The sequence below is a fragment of the Cetorhinus maximus genome, chromosome 5 (genome assembly GCF_964194155.1).
Source record: "Cetorhinus maximus chromosome 5, sCetMax3.hap1.1, whole genome shotgun sequence".
In the NCBI taxonomy this organism is placed as follows: Eukaryota; Metazoa; Chordata; class Chondrichthyes; order Lamniformes; family Cetorhinidae; genus Cetorhinus; species Cetorhinus maximus.
Window position 1 is genome coordinate 44,517,953 of NC_135883.1, and position 20,226 is coordinate 44,538,178.

Consider the following 20,226-nt stretch of genomic DNA (forward strand, 5'->3'; position numbering starts at 1 on the left):
CAGTGGTGGGGTCATGGTCCAGGGTGAGGTAGGAGGAAGTGTCTGCGAGTTGATGCTCAGCATCTGCGAGGTAGAGGTCAGTGCACCAGACAACAACAGCACCATCCTTGTCAGCGGGTTTGATGGCAAAGTCAGGGTTGGACCTGAGAGAACGGAGTGCAGCAAGTTCAGAAAGAGACAGGTTAGAGTGGGTGAGCAGAGCAGAGAAATTGAGACGACTGATGTCACGCTGACAGTTCTCAATGAAAAGATCAAGAGCAGGTAAAAATCCAGAGGGAGGGGTCCAGGTGGAGGGAGAATATTGGAGGCGGGTAAAAGGATCTGTTGAACAAGGAGAGGACTCCTGCCCAAAGAAGTGAGCACAGAGACTAAGGCGGCCGAAGAAGAGTTCAGCATCGTGCCGAGTCCGAAATTCATTGAGGTGAGGTCGTAAGGGTATGAAACTGAGTCCTTTGCTGAGCACTGAACGTTCAGCATCAGAGAGGGGAAGGTCAGGGGGTATAGTGAATACCCGGCCGGGGCTGGGATTGGAAGACGGTATAGGGATAGAGGGACAAGCAGGGGTGGAGGGTCATGGATGGGCATTGGTGTCAATAAGTTGTTGGAGCTTGTGTTCCTTTGCATCCCGAAAGAAAGAGACAAAGTTTCTTGTTGAGGCGTCGGATGAGACGAAGAATAAAGTGAAACTGGGGGCAAGGACAGCTTAGAAATAGGGTGTGTCGGTGCTGCTGGAGGGAGAGGTCGAGTGTGTTCATATGGCAGTGCATGGCACCGAGTGTGGATCTCAGGATGCGACGAGAACATCAGTCCGAGGAGCGTTGTATGTCCCGGAGATACCTGCAATCCTGGGTGGGTTTGAAACATGAGGTGTAGAACTTCAGTTGGAATCCACGTGGGGTAAGTCGGAGATGGAGACAGTCACTGAGGAATGAAATATGGCTGTGAAAGTGAGTTTTAGTAAACACCTTTGCAAACACCAAGAGAGAAATGGAAAGCAATGAAGGTGAACAGGGCAAAAGAGAGAGGCGGAAATCCTGTCGGAGAGAAGAGCAATACTTCTTCAAGGTAAACATTCCTTGAAGTGAGATAGCAATCAATTAAACACTAAGATAAAAGCAAAATACTGCAGATGCTGGAAATCTAGAACAAAAACAAAAATACCTGGAAAAACTTAGCAGGTCTGACAGCATCTGCGGAGAGGGATACAGTTGACGTTTCGAGTCCGTATGACCTTCATCAGAACTAAGGCATATTGAAATGAGATGAAATATAAGCTGGTAGGGGGTGGTGAAGCGCCCTCCCTTATCTGACTTGTCTGCCCACATCTCCATTAGTTTGCTTTGTATCGCTTCACTAGTGATTGTAATTTCACCAAGTTCCTCTCTCCCCTCCACCTCCTGATTTACAGCTATTACTGGAATGTTTTTTGTATCCTCTATAGTGAAGAGAGGCAAAATATTTGTTAATTTCATCTGCCATTTCCTTATTATCTACTATTAACTCCCCATTCTCACTCTCTAGAGGGCCAACACTAACTTTATTTACTCTTTTCCTTTTTAAATACCTGTAGAAACTCTTGCTATCCATTTTTACATTTCTAGCTAGCTTCCTCTCATATTCTAATTTATCTCTCCTGATTAACTTTTTAGTCATCCTCTGCTGCTCTTTATAGTCTGACCAATCACCTGACCTGCCACTCATCTTTGCACAATTATATGCTTTTTCCTTAAGTTCGATGCCTTCTCTAATTTCTTTAGTTAACCACGTATAGTAGGTCCTCCCTTTAGAATTTTTCTTTATTGTGGGAATATACTTATTCTGAGTGTTCTAAAAGATCCCCTTAAATGTCTGCCACTACTTCTCTAATGATCTACTCCTTAGCCTCATATCCCAGTTAACTTCAGCTAGCTCAGCTCTCATGCCCACATAGTTGCCCTTAGTTAAGTTTAAAATACTAGTCTTAGGTCCCTTCTTCTCCTTTTCATACTGGATGTAAAATTCAATCATATTGTGGTCACTGCTATCCAGGGGTGCCTTTACCCTGAGGTCATTAAATAATCCTGTCACATTACACAACACCAAGTTTAATATAACCTGCTCTCTGGTTGATTCCAGAACGTGCTGCTCTAAGAAACTCTCTCGAAAACATTCTATGAACTTCTCATCCAGGCTACTACTGCCAATCTGATTTTTCCAGTTTCACATTTAGACTAAAGTCACCAATGGTTATTGCCATCCTTTTATCACAAGCACCCAATATTTCTTCTTGTATACTTTGTCCTCCATTTTGTTACTGTTAGGGGGCCTGTACAGCACTCCCACTAGTGACTTCGTTCCCCTACTATTCCTCATCTCCAGCCAAACCGATTCTACATCCTGATCTCCTGAACTAAGGTCATCTCTAACTATTGCACAAATGCCATCCTTGATTAACAGTGCTACCCCTCCACCTTTTGCAGCCACGTCTCCATAATGGCTATTGCATCCAGTACTGGTCACCACACTTTAGGGTGGTTGTGAGGGTCCTAGACCAGGTGCAGAAGAGATTTACCAAAAAGCTTTCAGGGATGGGGGCTTTTGCTCACAAGGTTAGGCTGGAAAAGCTGATGTTGTTCTCCTTGGAGCAAAGAAGATTGAGGGGAGATTTGATAAGAAGTATACAAGATTATGACAGGTTTGAATAAGGTAGAAAAGGGAAAAACTCTTCCCATTAGCTGATGGTACAGGAACTAGGAGACACAGATTTAAGGCTTTGGGCAAGATATGGAGGGGGGATGTGAAGAAGAGCTTTTTTACACAGCGAGTAGTGATGAACTGGAACCCGCTGCCCACGAGGGTGGTGGAAGCAGAAATAATCAATGATTTCAAAAGGAAAAAAGGAAAAAGGCTTGAATAAAATAAACCTGCAGGGCTATGAGGATCAAACAAGGGAGTGGAACTGACTGGATTGCTCTACAGAAAGCCAATATGGACTCAATGGGCCAAATAGCCTCCTTCAGCACCATAAATGAAGCTATGACTTTCCATGATTATTGAAGGTTGAAACAGGAACTCACCAAAATTATAAGCAAGACAAGGTTATTGAGAGTAGGCAGAATGTGGATTTGAGGCCATTACCAGATCAGTCATGAATGGCAGAGCAGGCTCGAGTGACCGAATGCCCTACTCATGCTCCTCACTCGTATATGTTTGTATATTCATATAACAGAAAAAGAGAAATAAGTGGCAATAAAGAGCATGAAATCTCAAGGACCAGATGGTTTGCATCCCAAGGTTTTTTTAAAAATGTTATGTGAGAACGTAATATATAAACACCTATAATTCTAAAGTTCTCTCAATTTGGGAACCATTCCTTTATGTTGGAAAATTGTGCATGTCGCATCACTACCTAAGAAAAGTGAAAGAGGAAGCCATGGAAATTATAGAACTTATAATTAAGTTAGCCTAACACCTGTTCTTGGGAAAGGCCAGAATTAAGGATAGACTGGAATTTTCCAGTTGGCCTGTATGCTCTCCAAGCTGTCAACTCAGCCAGCTGTGTGGAAGCAGCCTCTAGTGGTAGACTGGGACCAGTGCTCCAGGTAGAGGCCCTCCCTGTCATCCCTGCCTCAGCTGAGGCCACAGGCCACCCTGTGGGAGCAGTTCCCCTTCCAAAATGGTGGCCGGGTTTCTGAGGGCATTCATGAGGTTAAAAGTTTGAAAATTTGTGCTGAGCTGAGAGGGCACCTCCATTTTGTCGTGCGCTCTCTCCCTCTCCCTCTCTCTTCCTTAACTTCAGGCTTCGCCTCTTTCTCAGCTGGAGGGCCTCCAGCTTTGCGAGCTGACCTGAAGTCTGAATCACCGCTGGGGGACTGATCTCCACAGGGAGCTGTGACCCTCATTTGACCTTGACATTGGACTCCCAACCCAACATCCTGCCCCATATGTTTGTAACATGATTTCAAGGCACGAGAATTAGATCGTATCAAAAAGCTTCTAAATGCACTTTTACTGTCAACTGAACGACAAAAAAAAAATTGGGTGGAAGTTTCAGTGCCCACTGGCATCAGGCGTGTTTGGTGGTGTGAGCGGACAATATGCCAGATGCCAAAAATCAGTTTCACAATGTCATGAAACCAGTTTTCAATCGTCTGCTCTGCCTGCCATGTTTCCCGGTGTCAGGAACCTCATTGTAATACATCTGCATATCATTATAAGCCTAGCTCACCGGAATAATCCCTCCATGCTGGATCATCTGAGCACGTCCAAGTGATTGCCGACGTGTTTCACAACTGAACATAAGCGACGTGCACCTGGCAAGTTGCATTTCAGTCGGGACTTTGAGGTTTTTTTTGCCTACCTTGCTTCGGGCAGCACTCGTGATCATCAGCACCAGGCTTCGCAGGCAACACCACGTCAGTTTTAGGAGGGCTCACAGACAGGTCTCTACTTATGAGACCAGCCCAAAGGCGGGGGTGGTTTTTCAATGGCTTGCTTGGGGAAGGGGGAGAAGTGGCCTGAGGCAAGAGAAGAGGCTGCAGGGCTAGGACATTACTGTGAAAGGGTGGTATTGCAGTGTGTGTGTGACGACACATATTGATCTGTGTAAGTGACCTCAAGGTGGTGAGGGCTGAGGAGGGAGCCTCCAGAGGTGGTGAGGGCTGAGGAGGGAGCCTCCAGAGGAGATGAGGCCAGATGGAGATGTGAGGGTGTGTGTGAGAGAGTAAGTGGTGATGTCCCTTGTGCTGGCAGTGAGTGAGATGCCAGTAGATGTGTGCTGGGCTTGTGAATGTGAGAGTTTAGAGTGATGAGATGGTTGCCTTACCTTGCTGCATGGATGAGATCATTCATCCTCTTTCTGCACTAGATGGCGAACCTCTTGTGTGCAGCATTGGCACTGACCACCTCTGCCACCGCCTCCCAAGCCTGAGCGGTGACATTGATTGACCTCCTGCAGCCAAAGTGGGGATAGAGGACATCGCGGCAGACTCCAATGGTGTCCGAAAGGTGTCCCAGGAATGTGTCACTCAATCTGGAGACTGCACTCTTCTCGGCTTTTGGGGCCATGTCTTCACCAGTGCCCTCCTGGGCTGGAAGCATTGAGGGACGTGCACGTGGCTGCCTTTTAAATATGGCACCCATCGTGAGGAAACAATGAGGTGATGGCATGGTGGGTGAATCCAGACCACTCGCCAGCGTAACAGTGTGCTTCCCGGGAATACATGATTAATCAGATGGGATTGGGATGATACAACGTGAAAAGCTGCCATTGCGGCTGGCGGGTAAAATGTGCTTTTTTCCGCCTGCTACCTACAGCACTTAGTACAAATCTGGGACGATTCCACCCATTGTGTTCTATATTATCAGTAGCTGTGCGCAACATAAACTTAAATCTGATTTTCTGCAAAGCTCTAATTGACACACACGGCCGATTAGAGGTAAGTCTAAAGACTCTCATTTCCCTGGATTTAATCATGAATCCTGATATCAATTAGTCACCAAGTTGAACATAAAAACAAAACGTTTTATAGCATTAACCCTTCAATAATCATAGCAAACGTATCATATATCATTCACTAATTCTTATGATTTTATTTCATTTTGGTACTAATTCTGCCATAGAAAAGTCACCTATCTCCACAGCTGAAGGTTCGCATAATGAATCAATTTGATTTCCCTCAATCTTTGCTAGCATTTCCTGCTGCACATATTCAAAACTGATAATCATTTGCCTGCTCAGTGGGCTGGGACGATGAGGGACTGGAGCATTCCATGCATTAACTCTATTGATGATGACATGCATGTTTAATTGCATGTCTTAGCAACTTTGCATGTCTTCACAACTTAAATAGTTGTTGCTTCCACATCATGAAACACAGAAATAAATAGAAAATGGAATTCTATTTAAAACAAATGCAGGTTTCTTGTTTACAACTTAGGAATCTCCAGACAGTTAATTTAACCATTACTGGGGCTACATCTTTCAATTCCACGTTTATTAATTGATTGAATTTAAATTCCAGCAGCTGCCGTGGTGAGATTTGAACCCATGTCCTGGAGGTGTCAGCCTGGGCCTCTGGATTACCAGCCCAGTGACATGACCACTATGCCACTACTGCCCCACAAATGCTTGAAAAGGAAAAAAAATGACAGGCTATTGGAAAGAGTGGGGGTGAATGGGAATAATTGGTAGCTCTTTCAGAGTGCAGAGGAGATTTACCAGGAGGGTGGAACAGGTGGAGCCGGATAGATAGGTGATAGGTGGAGGCAAAGGAGAGATTGTCAAAGATGTCTTTGGCAACATCTTTGGCAATCTCTCCTTTGCCTCCACTGGCCCTCTATCCAGCTCCACCTGTCCCACCCCTCTTAAACAGCTTATATTTCACCTCATTTCTATTTCTCTTCAGTTCTGATGAAGAGTCATTCGGACTCGAAATGTTAACTGTCTTCCTCTGCACAGATGCTGTCAGTCCTGCTGAGTTTTTCCAGCTATTTTTGTTTTTGTTTCAGATTTCCAGCATCCACAGTGTTTTGCTTTTATCTTAGATTTACCAGGATGTTGCCTGGGCTGGAGAGTTTTAGTTATGAGGAGAGATTGGATAGACTGGGACAAAAACAAAAGTACCTGGAAAAACTCAGCAGGTCTGACAGTATCTGTGTAGAGGAATACAGTTGTTTCAAGTCCGAATGACTCTTCATCAGAACTAAGGAAAAATAGAAAAGAGGTGAAATATAAGCTGGTTTAATTTATTAATTTTTTTTATTAAATTTATTTTTGTTATTGTTCTAGATTTCCAGCATCCGCAGTATTTTGCTTTTATCTTGGATAGACTGGGGTTATTTTCCCTGGAGCAGAGGAGATTGAGGGGGGACATGATTGAGGTGTATAAAATTATGAAGGGCAAAGATAGGCTAGATAGGAAGGAACATTTCCTCTTGGTAGAGGGATCAATAACCGGGGGCATAGATTTAATGTAAGGGGCAGGAGGTTTGGAGGGGATGTAAGGAAGAATTTTTTCACCCAGACGGTGATGGGAATCTGGAACTCACTGCCTGAAACGGTGGTAGAGGCAGAAACCCTCATAACATTCAAGAAGTATTTGGATGTGTGATGTATTTGTGATGCCATGGCACACAAGTGCTGGAAAATGGGATTAGAATAGTTAGGTACTTGTTTAACCGTCACAGACTCGATGGGCCGAAGGTAGACCTCTGTGACTCTATGAGAGCTGGTATTGGCACGATAGGCCAAATAGCCTCCTTCTCTGCTATATAAGTCTATGCAGATTTAGGATAGCACAGATTCATCATGTAAATTAAAACCTGCAGTGCTGCATCAGGAATGCGGATGAGATTGATCATCTGTTGATAATACAATTGCAGTATTAAGCAAACTCAAATAATGGTATATAGTTAAACAATCAAAATTCTATAATTGCAAATTCTCTTTCCAGAAAACATTGAATTTACTGATCAGTGCCATTTTGTAACAATGCCTAGAGGTCTGCTTTGGCTATTCCAATGCTCTCCTTGGCCTCTCCCCTACAAACCTCTGTCAATTTGAGCTTATCCAAAACTCTCAACTCACTGCAAGTCCTGCTCAGCTGTCCCTTCTGTGCTCCCGGACTTACACTGCCTCCCGATTCAGCAATGCCTCAATTTTAAAATCCTCATGCTTGTTTTGGAACCCCTTCATGGCCTAGTCCCTCCCTATCTCTGTAACTTCCTCCATCCCCACAACCCTCCATGTTCCTCCAATACAAGCCTCTTGCGCATCACCAATTTCCTTCACTCCACCAGTGGCAACTGTGCTGTCAGCCCTCCAAACCCTAACCTCTGCAGTTCGCTCCCTAAACCTCTTGGACATACTACCTCTCTCTCTCTCCTCCTTTAGGTCAGTCATTAAAGCTTTTGGTCATCTGTTCGAACTTCAGCTGATCGAATCTGTTGTTTTGGAAGAGTGAGCAGAGGTGTCCTCGGATGGAGTCCTTGATAGGAGTTGGGTGAACATAGCTTGTGTTTTTCTTATGTTCTGAACAATCAACTAATGTCCTGGAGTGTGATTTAACTTTTTTTATTCTTCCCATTTTCTACTCTTTTCTCCTAAAGGCAACAGCTCATTGTGAGGTACAATTCAGTAGAAACCAGTCCCTCATTCGTGTGGTCATCCCTCACTGTTCTCCACCCATGTCATTGTCTTTTTCAATGGTGTTATCAAGGGACCCAAGTGCTTGATTTTTACAATGCTTCTAAAACTCATTCCCAAAACTACGTCCTGCCCCTTTAATGCTCCGTGGATTAATGATCACGTTGAGTGTCATGGAGCCATAAAAGATTTACAAAGTCTAAGTATGAGCATTGGCCAATGCTGCATTAGCAAAGGTCAGTGGGCAATGACAAAAATAGCCTCAGCAACCTCAGAGAGGGAAAGTAACACCGTCAGCTACTCGAGATCTCATGATGCCTTTAGTGTCATTATTTTTAAGTCAAGGGGCAGAGCTAAAGAGGCAAACCACACAAGGAAAGTTGAAAATTTTCCAAGTGCTTGGGATGTTGTTACAATTACCTCTCTTAATTACATCATGGGAGAGGGAGCATCAATAATGCGAATGCTGCAGGAACTTGGATTTTTGTCATCAGTACTTGACCCATTGCTGAAAATATGATTCCGCAAAAAAAGAAAATAAACCTTTTAGCTGGAATGTGAGAACTATGTGCCCTGGCATGAACAACAATCCACATTCCACAGTGTACACAGCCCGCCCTGATTGACCGTGAGCTACTCAAGCCTGCGTCGACTTTGCCGCTCTACAAGAAGACAGATTAGCCAACACAGGCTCAATTTGAGAGATCTTACCCTTTTCTGCAGATATGGAAGGAGTCCATTTGCACCCTAGACCAGACAGCAAGCTGTACAATCTAACAAGACTGAAAGCAAAGAGAAAAAAAATTGCATCTTTATCAGAGAACTCCTCTACACTGATGATGCTGTGCTAGTGGCCCACACGGAAATTCAGCTATAAAGACACGTGGGACTGAATATTACTGGGGCCACAGATGTGGGGGCTGACCCTCTCGACCCCAGCCCATCCTGCAGCCATAATGTGCTGTGGGCGGGCTAAATAGGGGCTGAGTGGGACCTCCGCCCCTCCCGTCTGTCCCACCAACACCAACAGTGGGTTAGTGGGCACTGCTGGGACTGCAACAGGGAACAAGAAGAAGCAGCAATGGATCCCTGGAAAAGGGTAAGTTCGAGGTTTTGAGCAGGGAGGGTTTGGGCAGGTAAGGAAGAGGGTGGAGGGTTGTGGGAGGTGGGTTTAAGGCTGCAGTAGGATAGGAAAAATGGGAATGTTCTATCTTAGGAGGGCACCCCCTTACGTGCAAAGGTCAGCCTCCCAAAGATAGAATCCCCACTTTCTTTCCGACCTTTGAAGAATTTATTTTTTTAAAAATCAGGCTGCCCACACCAAACGTTTTATGGTGTGCGCTGTGTATTATCAAGGTCAACTGGCTTGGTAACAAGCTTCAGTTACCCTTGATTACCTATTTAAATATGGTTGACAGGCTGCTGATTTCAGTGCCCTACCACCGCCTGTATTGCGAGGGTCAGCTTGGGGGTGGGTGGGAAGGTGGCGGGGAGGGCACCCATCTGATTTTATGTGACCCCTCCACCAAAAAACAGCCCAGTGGGGGCACGTAACTGCAGCCCATGGACTGTCTCTCCCATGCCAGTAACTTGTTCTACCTGATGATAAGCATCAAGAAAACCATCGTCATGGTATAATGTGTCACATCTCCACCCGCCTTGATCACACTAAATAACACCCCTCTGGAAGTGGTTAGCAAACTCTGCTACCTCAGGTCCGTGGTGACAGACAATCTATCCCTTGATGCAGAACTTGATAAACGCACAGAGAAAGCATCTACTGCCTTTGGTTGATTCACAAAACACGCATAGAGTGATACCAAGCTGACCCTTAGGACCGAGTTGATGGATTATGAGGCCTGTGTTCTCAGCACATTGCTGTATGGCTGTGAAACATGGAGCATTTACAGCTACCAGGAAAAGAAGCTCAGAATTTCCATCTTTGCTGTCTGTGGTGCATTATGGGTATATCCTGCCAGGACAAAATCACGGATGTGGCAATCTTCTCAAAGGCAGAGCTCCCAGGTTTGTTAACACTCATCAAACAGAGGCGGTTTCATTGGTTCAGGCACCTCCGTAATATGGAAGACAGTTGCCTACCCAAGGACTTTCTGGGCAGTGAGGTAACCAGAGCCAAATGACCACTATGACACCCAAAGCTTCACTTCAAGGATGTTTGTAAGCATGACATGAAGGCCCTAGGCATTGATTATCGCAGCCGAGAGTCACTAGCTGACGACAGAGGAAAATAGCGACACCTCATGTGGGCTGGTGTGCATCACCATGATGACCAGCGGCTACAGTGGCTTGACAACAGACGCCAATGCCAAAAACAACAACCCACAATGGCACTCAGTAGCTCCATGAACGGCACAAGTGGCAGAGCCTGCCTCTCAAAGATTGGCCTCTTTAGCTATCAGCAAAGATGCATCAAATGAAGACAGCCCATCTGAAATGGATTGTTTACTGTGTGTATTCATCATCTTTCATAGATGGAAGGATACCAGAACCTCAAGTGTATCTGTGCTATTCATACTCCCTGTGGTAGTGAGTTCCACAACCGAACCTGATTTCTCCTGAATTCCTGTTGAACTTATTAGTGACTATCTTCTGTTTATGACCGCTAGTTTTCTTTTTTTGATCAGGACTGAAATGAGAAACGGATCATGTGAACTGGCCAAGGGTAAAAGTCTGAATCCAGCCATTCCTTGGAGCCATCTGTTGTGCGCACATCACCAATTTTTCCACAGTGGCTAGAGGTTTACCTCCTCAAGTGACTTGCACCGAGATTGCAAACATCTTGGGCAGGATTTTCCCATGGGCTTTGGGATATCGACATCGGGACCAAATGGAGGTCTCGAGCCCACACTTGCTGGGAGCGGGATCAGCTTGGCTATTTTCCCAGAGGCTGGCTTCTAACTAGCTGTCATCGGAGCTTGTCATCCAATTAAGAACAGCGGACAGGATTTAGATGCTGTTGCTGCAATCAAAGGACTGGTAGCTCTGTAGACTTGACAGCTCCACCAAGAGTGGTGTGAGCTGCTCAGGCAGCTCTGAGAACATAAAGGCGGAGAGGTAGGGTTGATCGTTCAAAACCAGAGCGGCCAAAGAGCTGGGCCTTTCCGGATGGCGCAATGGGGCTGCGGGGGCTGCCTACCATGCACATGCACCCCCCACACCCCTCTGCCTCACCCAACCCGAGGTCCCTCCCCCATGCCTGTGCCCCCCTCTTTGGGCCATGAACGCTACAGTTCCAATGGTTCATAGGCTGCCACAGGGAGGCCACCTCCATGTAGCTAGTGGCCTCCCCATGCGGCAACCAGCATGTGGGCCTGCCTCCTGCCCCGCCCCACTGGGAAACTGCCCCAGCAATGGGACAGCATCCTGATGTGGCTCCCCAGTATTTCACCGCCTCCCCACCCCTATCCCCCCACCCAAATTTCCATTCCAGTCACATGGGGGCTGGTAAAATTGAGCTCTTTCTGAAGAAAACATTGAATTATATATAATCCACGGCACGTTGGATCACAAAAGAACAAACTGGTGTGGAACAAAAGCTGCCAACTTTTCATGATTATTAACTGTATTAGAAATAGTTCAAGGCTATTCACAGGAGATCTATTTGCCCCTATCATCACCGCCCACCTCCTCTCTTTCTCTTTCCTTTCTGCTAATTGAGCCTCTTACCTGACTATAGGCAACATTTGCTCCCTGGGAAAAATTGGACATAAAATTTAGTTGAAATTCATGTCCTCTGTCACTGCGGCTACCAGGTTTAATTGGATATATTAACATCAAATTCAATTTAGAACAAAGAATTATTCTTTGAAGGTATGGAGTGAATATATTGCTGAATGTGGTGTTACATCAGTGGAAGGAGGTAAGACTGTAGTGCAATAGGAGAAAAACAATTAGGAATGTATACCTAGAGTTAATTATTTATGGGAATTTATAATTCAATGTAGAGTTGCTGCATAAAAATGACTCCATGAGACATAACGCACTCCTAATTAGAAACACCAATTAACTTTGGATGCAGGAACAACCTGATGTGACACATTACAGCTAATGTATCTGATGTTAGCATATTATAATACATACGGTTATAGATTAGCTGTGGTTCAGTATTAACATTATTACTTCTCAGTCAGAAGGTCAATGTTTAAGTTCACTCCATAAAATCAAACACATGATCCAAGGCTGACACACCCAGTGCTGGGGGAGTGCTGCTCTCTTACAGGTGCCATCTTTCAGATGAGATGTTACTTGAGGCCCTCTCTGCCCTATCAGCTAGATGTAAAACATCCTTCAGCACCTTCAAAAACAGGGTAGGAGAGTCCTTTCTGCTGCTTTTTTTATTTACGTTTGTTCGTGGGATGTGGGCGTTGTTGGCTAGGCCAGCATTTATTGTCCATCCCTAATTGTCCTTGAGAAGGCGATGGTGAGCTGTCTTCTTGAACGGCTGCGGTCCATGTGGTGTAGGTACACCCACAGTGTTGCTAGGAAGGAGTTCCAGGATTTTGACCCAGTGATAGTGAAGGAACGGTGATATATTTTCAAGTCAGGATAGTGAGTGGCTTGGAGGGGAACTTCCAGCTGGTGTGTTCCTGTGGGCAGGATTTTCCCCCCATCGGGGGCGAAGTTGAAGGATGGGCACGCACAAGCGCACTTCCGATTGGCGCCCCGGTTGGAGGCACGGCGCCATTTTATGTGGGTGGGCCAATTAAGGCCTGCCCAGCATGACGTCCGCACAGAAGCACTATGTGCTCCCTGTGCGGGTGGGGGGATATCCTAAAATCGAGAGTGTGCTCTTTCGCGCATGCACACAAAAGAGCGCACTCATCTCCCTGAGGCTTAGTGCAGCCTCAGGGAGATAGGCTCTAAATGCAAAAAAGCTAAAAATGGCAAAATAAAATTTTCCTAACATGTCCCCTCATGTGACACTGTCACATGAGCTGGGACATGTCCATAATTTTTACAAAAACTTTATTAAAATTTTTTAAAACCTACATGAAACCTCATCCCACCCATGGATGAGGTTTCATGTTTTTTCTAGTTCCCTCTGGAGCTCCTGGCCTGCCCGCCAACCTTAAGATTGGACGGGCAGGTCCTTTAATTACTTAATTGATTCCATCAATGGCCTCAATTGGCCATTGACAGGTTGGCAGGCGCGCAGCTAATTTCGCTGTGCGTCCGCCTACCTGAAAATTTAAATGGGGCGCGGTGACGTCGGGAGTTCCGCCGCACCCCAGCTCGCCGACACGTAAAATCCTGCCCTATATGTCTGCTGCCTTCGTCCATCCAGATGGTAGTAGTCCTGAGTTTGGAAGGTGCTGCTTAAGGAGCCTTGGTGAATTTCTGCATTGCATCTTGTGGATGGTACATACTGCTGCCACTGTGCGTCGGTGGTGGAGGCAATGAATGTTTGTGAATGAAGTGCCAATTAAGGCTGATTGTCGTGGATGGTGTCAAGCTTCTTGAGCGTTGTTGGAACTGCAGTCATCCAGACAAGTGGAGAGTATTCCATCACATTCCTGACTTGTGCCTTGTAGATGGTGGATAGGCTTTGGGGAATCAGGAGGTGAGTTACTTGTCAGAGGATTCCTAGCCTCTGACCTGCTCTTGTAGCCACAGTATTTATATGGCTAGTCCAGTTCAGTTTCTGGTCAATGATAACCCCTAGAATGTTGATAGTGGAGGATTCAACACTAGTAATGCCATTGAAGGTAAAGAGACGATGGTTAGATTCTCTCTTATTGGAGATGGTCATTGCCTGGAACTTGTGTGGCATGAATGTTACTTGCCACTTGTCAGCCCAAGCCTGGATATTGTCCAAGTCTTGTATTCAGACATGGATTGCTTCGGTATCTGAGGAGTTGCAAATGGTGAACATTGTGCAATCATCAGCAAATATCCCTACTTCTGACATGATGATGGAGGGAAGGTCACTGATGAAGTAGCTGAAGATGGTTGGGCCTAGGACACTACCCTGAGGAACCCCTGCAGTGATGTCCTGGAACTGAGATGATTGATCTCTAACAACCACAACCATCTTCCTTTGTGCTAGGTATGACTCCAACAAGCAGAGAGTTTTCCCCCTGATTCCCATTGACTCCAGTTTTGCTAGGGCTCCTTGATGCCACACTCAGTCAAATGCTGCCTTGATGTCAAGGTCAGTCACTCCCACCTCACCTGGGGAGTTCAGTTCTTTTGTCCATGTTTGAACCAAGGCTGCAATGAGGTCAGGAGCCAAATGGCCTTGGTGGAACTCAAACTGAGTGCCAGCGAGCAGGTTATTATTAAGCAAGTGCCACTTGATAGCACTGTTGCTGACCCCTTCCATTACTTTACTGATGAAGGAAAGTAGACTGCTGGGGTGGTAATAGGCCAGGTTGGATTTGTCCAGCTTTTTGTGTACAGGACATATCTGGGCAATTTTCCACATTGCCAGTCTTGTAGCTGTACTGGATCAGCTTGGCTAGGGGCGTGGTAAGTATGAAGTACAAGTCTTCAGCACTATTGCCAGAATATTGTAAGGCCCCTTAGCCTCTACAGTATCCAGTGTCTTCAGCCATTTATTGATATCACATGGAGTAAATCAAATTGGCTGAAGACTGGCATCTGAGATGCTGGGGACCTCCGGAGGAGGCTGAGATGGATCATCCACTTGGCACTTCTGGCTGAAGATTGTTGCAAATATTTCAGCCTTATCTTTTGCACTGATGTGTTGGACTCCCCCATCATTGAGGATGGGGATATTTGTGGAGCCTCCTCCTGCAGTGAGTTGTTTAATTGTCCACCACCATTCATGACTGGTTTTGGCAGGCCTGCAAAGCTTAGATCTGATCTATTGGTTGTGGGATTGCTTAGCTCCGTCTATCACTTGCTACTTATGCTGTTTGGCGCACAAGTAGTCCTGTGTTATAGCTTCACCAGGTTGACATCTCATTTTTAGGTATGCCTGGTGCTGCTCCTGGCATGCCCTCCTGCACTCTTCATTGAACCAGGGTTGATCCCCTGGCTTGATGGTAATGGTATAGTGGGGTATATGCCGGGCCATGAGGTTACAGATTGTGTTTGAGTACAATTCTGCTGCTGCTAATGGTCCTCAGCGCCTCATGGATGCCCAGTCTTGAGTTGCTAGATATGTTCAAAATCTATCCCATTTAGCGTGGTGGTAGCGCCACACAGCACGATCCCCTCAATGTGAAGAGGGGATTTCATCTCCACAACGACTATGTGGTGGTCACTCCTACCAATACTGTCATGGACAGATGCATCTGCGGCAGGCAGGTTGGTGAGGATGAGGTCACATGTGTTTTTCCCTCTTGTTGGTTCCCTCACTACCTGCCGCAGACCCAGTCTAGCAGCTACGTCATTTAGGACTCAGCCAGTTTGGTCAACTGTGATGCTACCAAGCAACTCTTGGTGATGGACATTGAAGCCCTCCCATCCAGAGTACATTCTGCATCCTTGCCAATCTCAGTGCTTCCTCCAAGTGGTGTTCAACATGGAGGAGCACTGATTCATCAGCTGGGGGAGGGCGGTATGTGGTCATCAGCAGGAAGTTTCCTTTCCCGTGTTTGACCTAGCATCATGAGACTTCATGGTGCCCGGAGTCAATGATGAGGACTCCCGGGGTAACTCCCTCCCGACTGTTTATCACTGTGCTGCCATCTCTGCTGGGTCTGTCCTGCCAGTGGGACAGGACATACCCAGGGATGGTGAAGGTGGTGTCTGTAAGGCATAACTCTGTGAGTATGACTATGTCAGGCAGTTGCTTGACTAGCCTGTGAGACAGCTCTCCCAAGGAGGACTTTGCAGGGTTGAGTTTCCGGTGCCTAGATCGATGCCGGGTGGTCTGTCCAGTTTTGTTCCTTTTTTGTGACTTTGTCATGGTTTGATACAACTGAATGGCTTTCTAGGTCATTTCAGGGGGCATTTCAGAGTCAACCACACTGTAGGTCGGACCAGGTAAGGATGGCAGGTTTCCTTCCCTGAGCAACATCACTTACCTTCCATTCGTGAGCCAGATGGGTTTTTAAGGCAACCAACAATGGTTTCATTATTAGGCTTTTAATTCCAGATTTTTATTGGCTTCAAATTCCACCATCTGCCATGATAGGATTTGAAGCAGGGTCCTGCACAGCATTCACCTGGGTCTCTGGATTACCAGTCCAGTGGCAAAACCACTATGTCACCACCAGGTGTATTGCTTAGCTAACTTCACATAAGAAAGATTATCTATCTCATTGCTGTCTGTGGTAGCTTGCTGTGTGCAAATTGGCTGCCACATTTCCTGCATTACCACAGTGACTACACTTCAAAATTACTCCATTGGATGTGGAAGATCTTGAAAAAAAATGCACCTTTTTAATAAAGTTTAAGATTCCATATGAGGCACTGTTATAAATGTTAGTTTAAACAGCAAAGACAAACTTCTGTAATTAAATTAATGAATATTCCTGATTGATTAATCATTACACAGCAAAACAGTATTTAAGGCTTGAGGTCTCATTGGCATCATACCAATACCATAGCACAGTTTAAACCTGATGACGGAGAAAGGTGCTGAAATCACGGGGTTGGGGGTGCGGGGTGGTGGTGGGGGGAGGCAGTGTGGGGGGTTGTATGTTGCACTAGACATAGGTTATGAAGAGAAACATAAAACTAGCTTATCGAAACATAAGTTAAAGCAGAAGCTGTTTTTTCTGAAGTTAGCTCAGTTTTAGGATGTTTGAAGCTATTGAAATTCAGAAGTATGGAGAGTAAACTCTATGATCGCATTTGGTGTCTGAAAAGTAATCATTTAGCTATCATTTAACATTGAAAAAAGTGTAACCGACCTCACTGTCATCAACTGCCCCAAATTGCAGCGCTGCGTGACATTGAGCAAGGATGCCATTGGACCAGCCAGTTTTATTCTGTTTATATATCTCTTGGTGGTCAAATAGACATTAAACTCACAGCAATAAACCTATCTAAACATCAAGAATAGCTCCTCAGCTTGAGTAAGTACCTATGCACAACCCGTTTCCTAATGCAACATACCCCAGTCACTCATCCTTCAGCAATCCCTGGCACTCCAGACTCTCACCTAACATTTGGATACTCCAGCACACACTCACTCACCTTCTAATGATTCCTTCCTCAGTCCCACCTCTCACTGCCTCCACATACTTCTAGCTATGGCAAGCACATCACACAAACACAGTGCTGCACAATCACTGACATTCTGTCCTCTCCCTAGTACAGCACGGTAGCCCACACTTGCGGGGTGTTCTGGGATTTGGTCCTCCTATCTTAGACTCTAGACGTGGGACTTGGTTAGTTGACAGACTGTAGATACATTCTGGTATCTGCTTAACACTTGTTTATTAGTACTACATCTAAACAGGTTACAGAGCAGGCATGTTGCTCCTAGGCATGATCTCAACCTCTTTCTTGAGAGTCTAACACATGACTGACTAGTGTCAGTAATACACCATAACCTACTTTTTAATGACATAATACTATGTCTTTAACTATTGACATTGCATTTCCATAACTCCTTTTTTGCAACTATAGATTCTAGCCAATTCCAACTTCTACTCTTCCCCTCCCCAAGACACAGTGCTGGTGGATTCATTCTCCCTCAGTATTCTTGGCCCTTAGGGAATATGTCTTGGAGATGCGAGGGCTTTTTTCTGCATCTGGGAGGACATCATCATTTGCAGAATAGGGCAACACTTCAGCAGCATTGCTGGGAAGCTGAATGTAGGTTTCAAGATGGCTAAACTGCAAGGACAGCAAAGAATTTTCAACAAAAGTCTGATCCAAAAGAGAAGACTGAAAGGAATCGAACTTTGGACCCTCTGGCACTGGAAGAGAAGAACCCAGGCCACTCTGAGGAATTTGTTGCTCCCTCGAAGGACACAGGAAAGAAGCTTTGGAAGAAGAATGATCTTCAGCTCTTGGGAAGACTGTCACAGCTGTCTTATTCACTGCTATATTGGGAAAGGAGGACGAGATGATTTCCAAATGATGTTCAGGAAAGGCTATTTACTTTCTCTAGGCAGTTATCGCTTTATGAGGTTGCTCCACTATGGGCAATGGGAAGAATTGCTGAGGATATGGAGACAAGACAACACCATCTTATGTAAAGAGATGAATTTCCTGTAGACAATTAACTCAAAGACAAGAATCTGTGCAGGATTCTGCAACTTCAGAAGTGCTAAAGATTCTGCTGCAGCTTCTGCACTGATCTCCAGCTCTGGACAGAAGAAAAAGTTCAGCTGGGACTGAAGCTCCCCCTTGGAAGGTACCAGCTCTCTTAACAGTGTGACCCTCTGTGGACTCTAACTTGGACTCAGAGCACCCTCTGTGGAAGATTCTTCATGACCTACAGGAGATAAAGTATTAATACATTGGTCAATTAAGTGGAATGCTCCTCAGTCACTAAAAGCGCAGCTAATTCTTCTAAAAAGGCAACAGAGACTTCATAAGGTGCATCCAACAATGGGAAAGATGGGTCATTCACTAGGACCCCAACCTCTAAGTGATCACTCAGTCCTGCAAGGGTATCTTCCTCATCACCCTTTAGGAAGAGCCAGTTCAGGTCCAGAGGATGGTCTCCGTCTGCTGCAATGCCTTCTGCATCCTCCGCTTCTGGACTTACTTCATGAAGAACTGAGAGATTCATAACTTCCATGTCTGCCCAGGCTCGAGTGGATGGTGTCTCTGTGAAAGGAAGGAACACATTGCTGAGTGTATAAACTTCCTCAGCTATTGGCAGCTGCATTGCAACAGCTCCTAAATAAAAGGTTGAAGATTGTTGCATGAAAGAGTGAGTCGTTCAAATAATGAGCATCATCTGGTTTTCTAGGATTCCTAGAAGTAGATTAACATAGCCACTCAATAAGGGTGTACGTTGATTGTGAAGAACATAGAGAGAATCAACAATCTGTCACCCCTTATAGCTAAGAGGAGCAACAATCCTGCCTCTGATTGGAAGGTCAATGCCGCCTGGACCTTGTATCTTGATGCCTGATGGAGAAAGGGTCATTGGCTGAAGGCAGTCGAGGCCATCTGCAAATATGTTAACAGCTGCTCCAGTATTGATTTTAAAAGTAGTATCTAAGCCTTGAACTTGTACTGTAACTGACCAGTATCACCTTCCCCTAGGAACTCTGTAGAGTCGTGATTTTCTGGACTTCCCATTTCTTGGAAGGAATGTATTTCATAAACACTTGCTGGTCGGTGACTTCAGTTAAAATTACTGGATTTGTAGAAATAGTTGAAATGTCCAATTTTTCCACACTGGAAGCATCCTGCTGGGCAGTTTTGGTATCAATGCTGGGTTTTTGAGCCACGACGTAAGCATCTCAAAATGGCTGCCGGCGTGGAGTTTCCGGCCCTTTTGGTTTGTTTAGCAGGCTTTGGTATGGGTGGGGCTGCTGCCTTGGGCCTAGCCAACTTACAGAGGCATGTGAAGCTGCAGTGTCACCACGAGTTATATCTTGATGCGCCGCTTACAGCTAGGGCCACTTTGCGCACTGAACTACCTGCTCGATAACGGGGTTACATGGTGGATTAAAAATGCTATCAAAGGCTTTAATAATGGATTCAAAATCTGTGGTGGACTCCTGCATAACCTGCCTTAGGGGAATGTCGTCTGCTACTCGACCTACTGCATAAAGAAAGGGACAAATTGAAGCTTTGGCTCTTATTCGTGAAGATCTGATGCTGCTCAGTACCAGAGAAAATGGCATTTCCATAACTCCCACTGCTGGCCTCTCCGCCGGCCCTCGAGGCAGTCAAACAGGTGGGGGAAGGGCAGGAACTGCTTACTAGGAAGGGTCATTGTTACCTCTCCATAGTGTGCCTCCTCCTACCGCCAAAATTTCTCAAGCTGCTTTCAAAAGCGTCTTCACTCTGTTGTTCCTTCAATAACACTGATGCGTCTTACATCAATGTCTCTATCGCTGCCACCATGTTCTGGGATTGGGTCCTTCTCTCGGACTTTAGGCATGGGACTCGGTTCTTAGACAGACTGTAGACATATTCTGATATCTCTTTAACACGTGCTTTCTCGTACCACATCTAAACAGGTTACAAAGTAG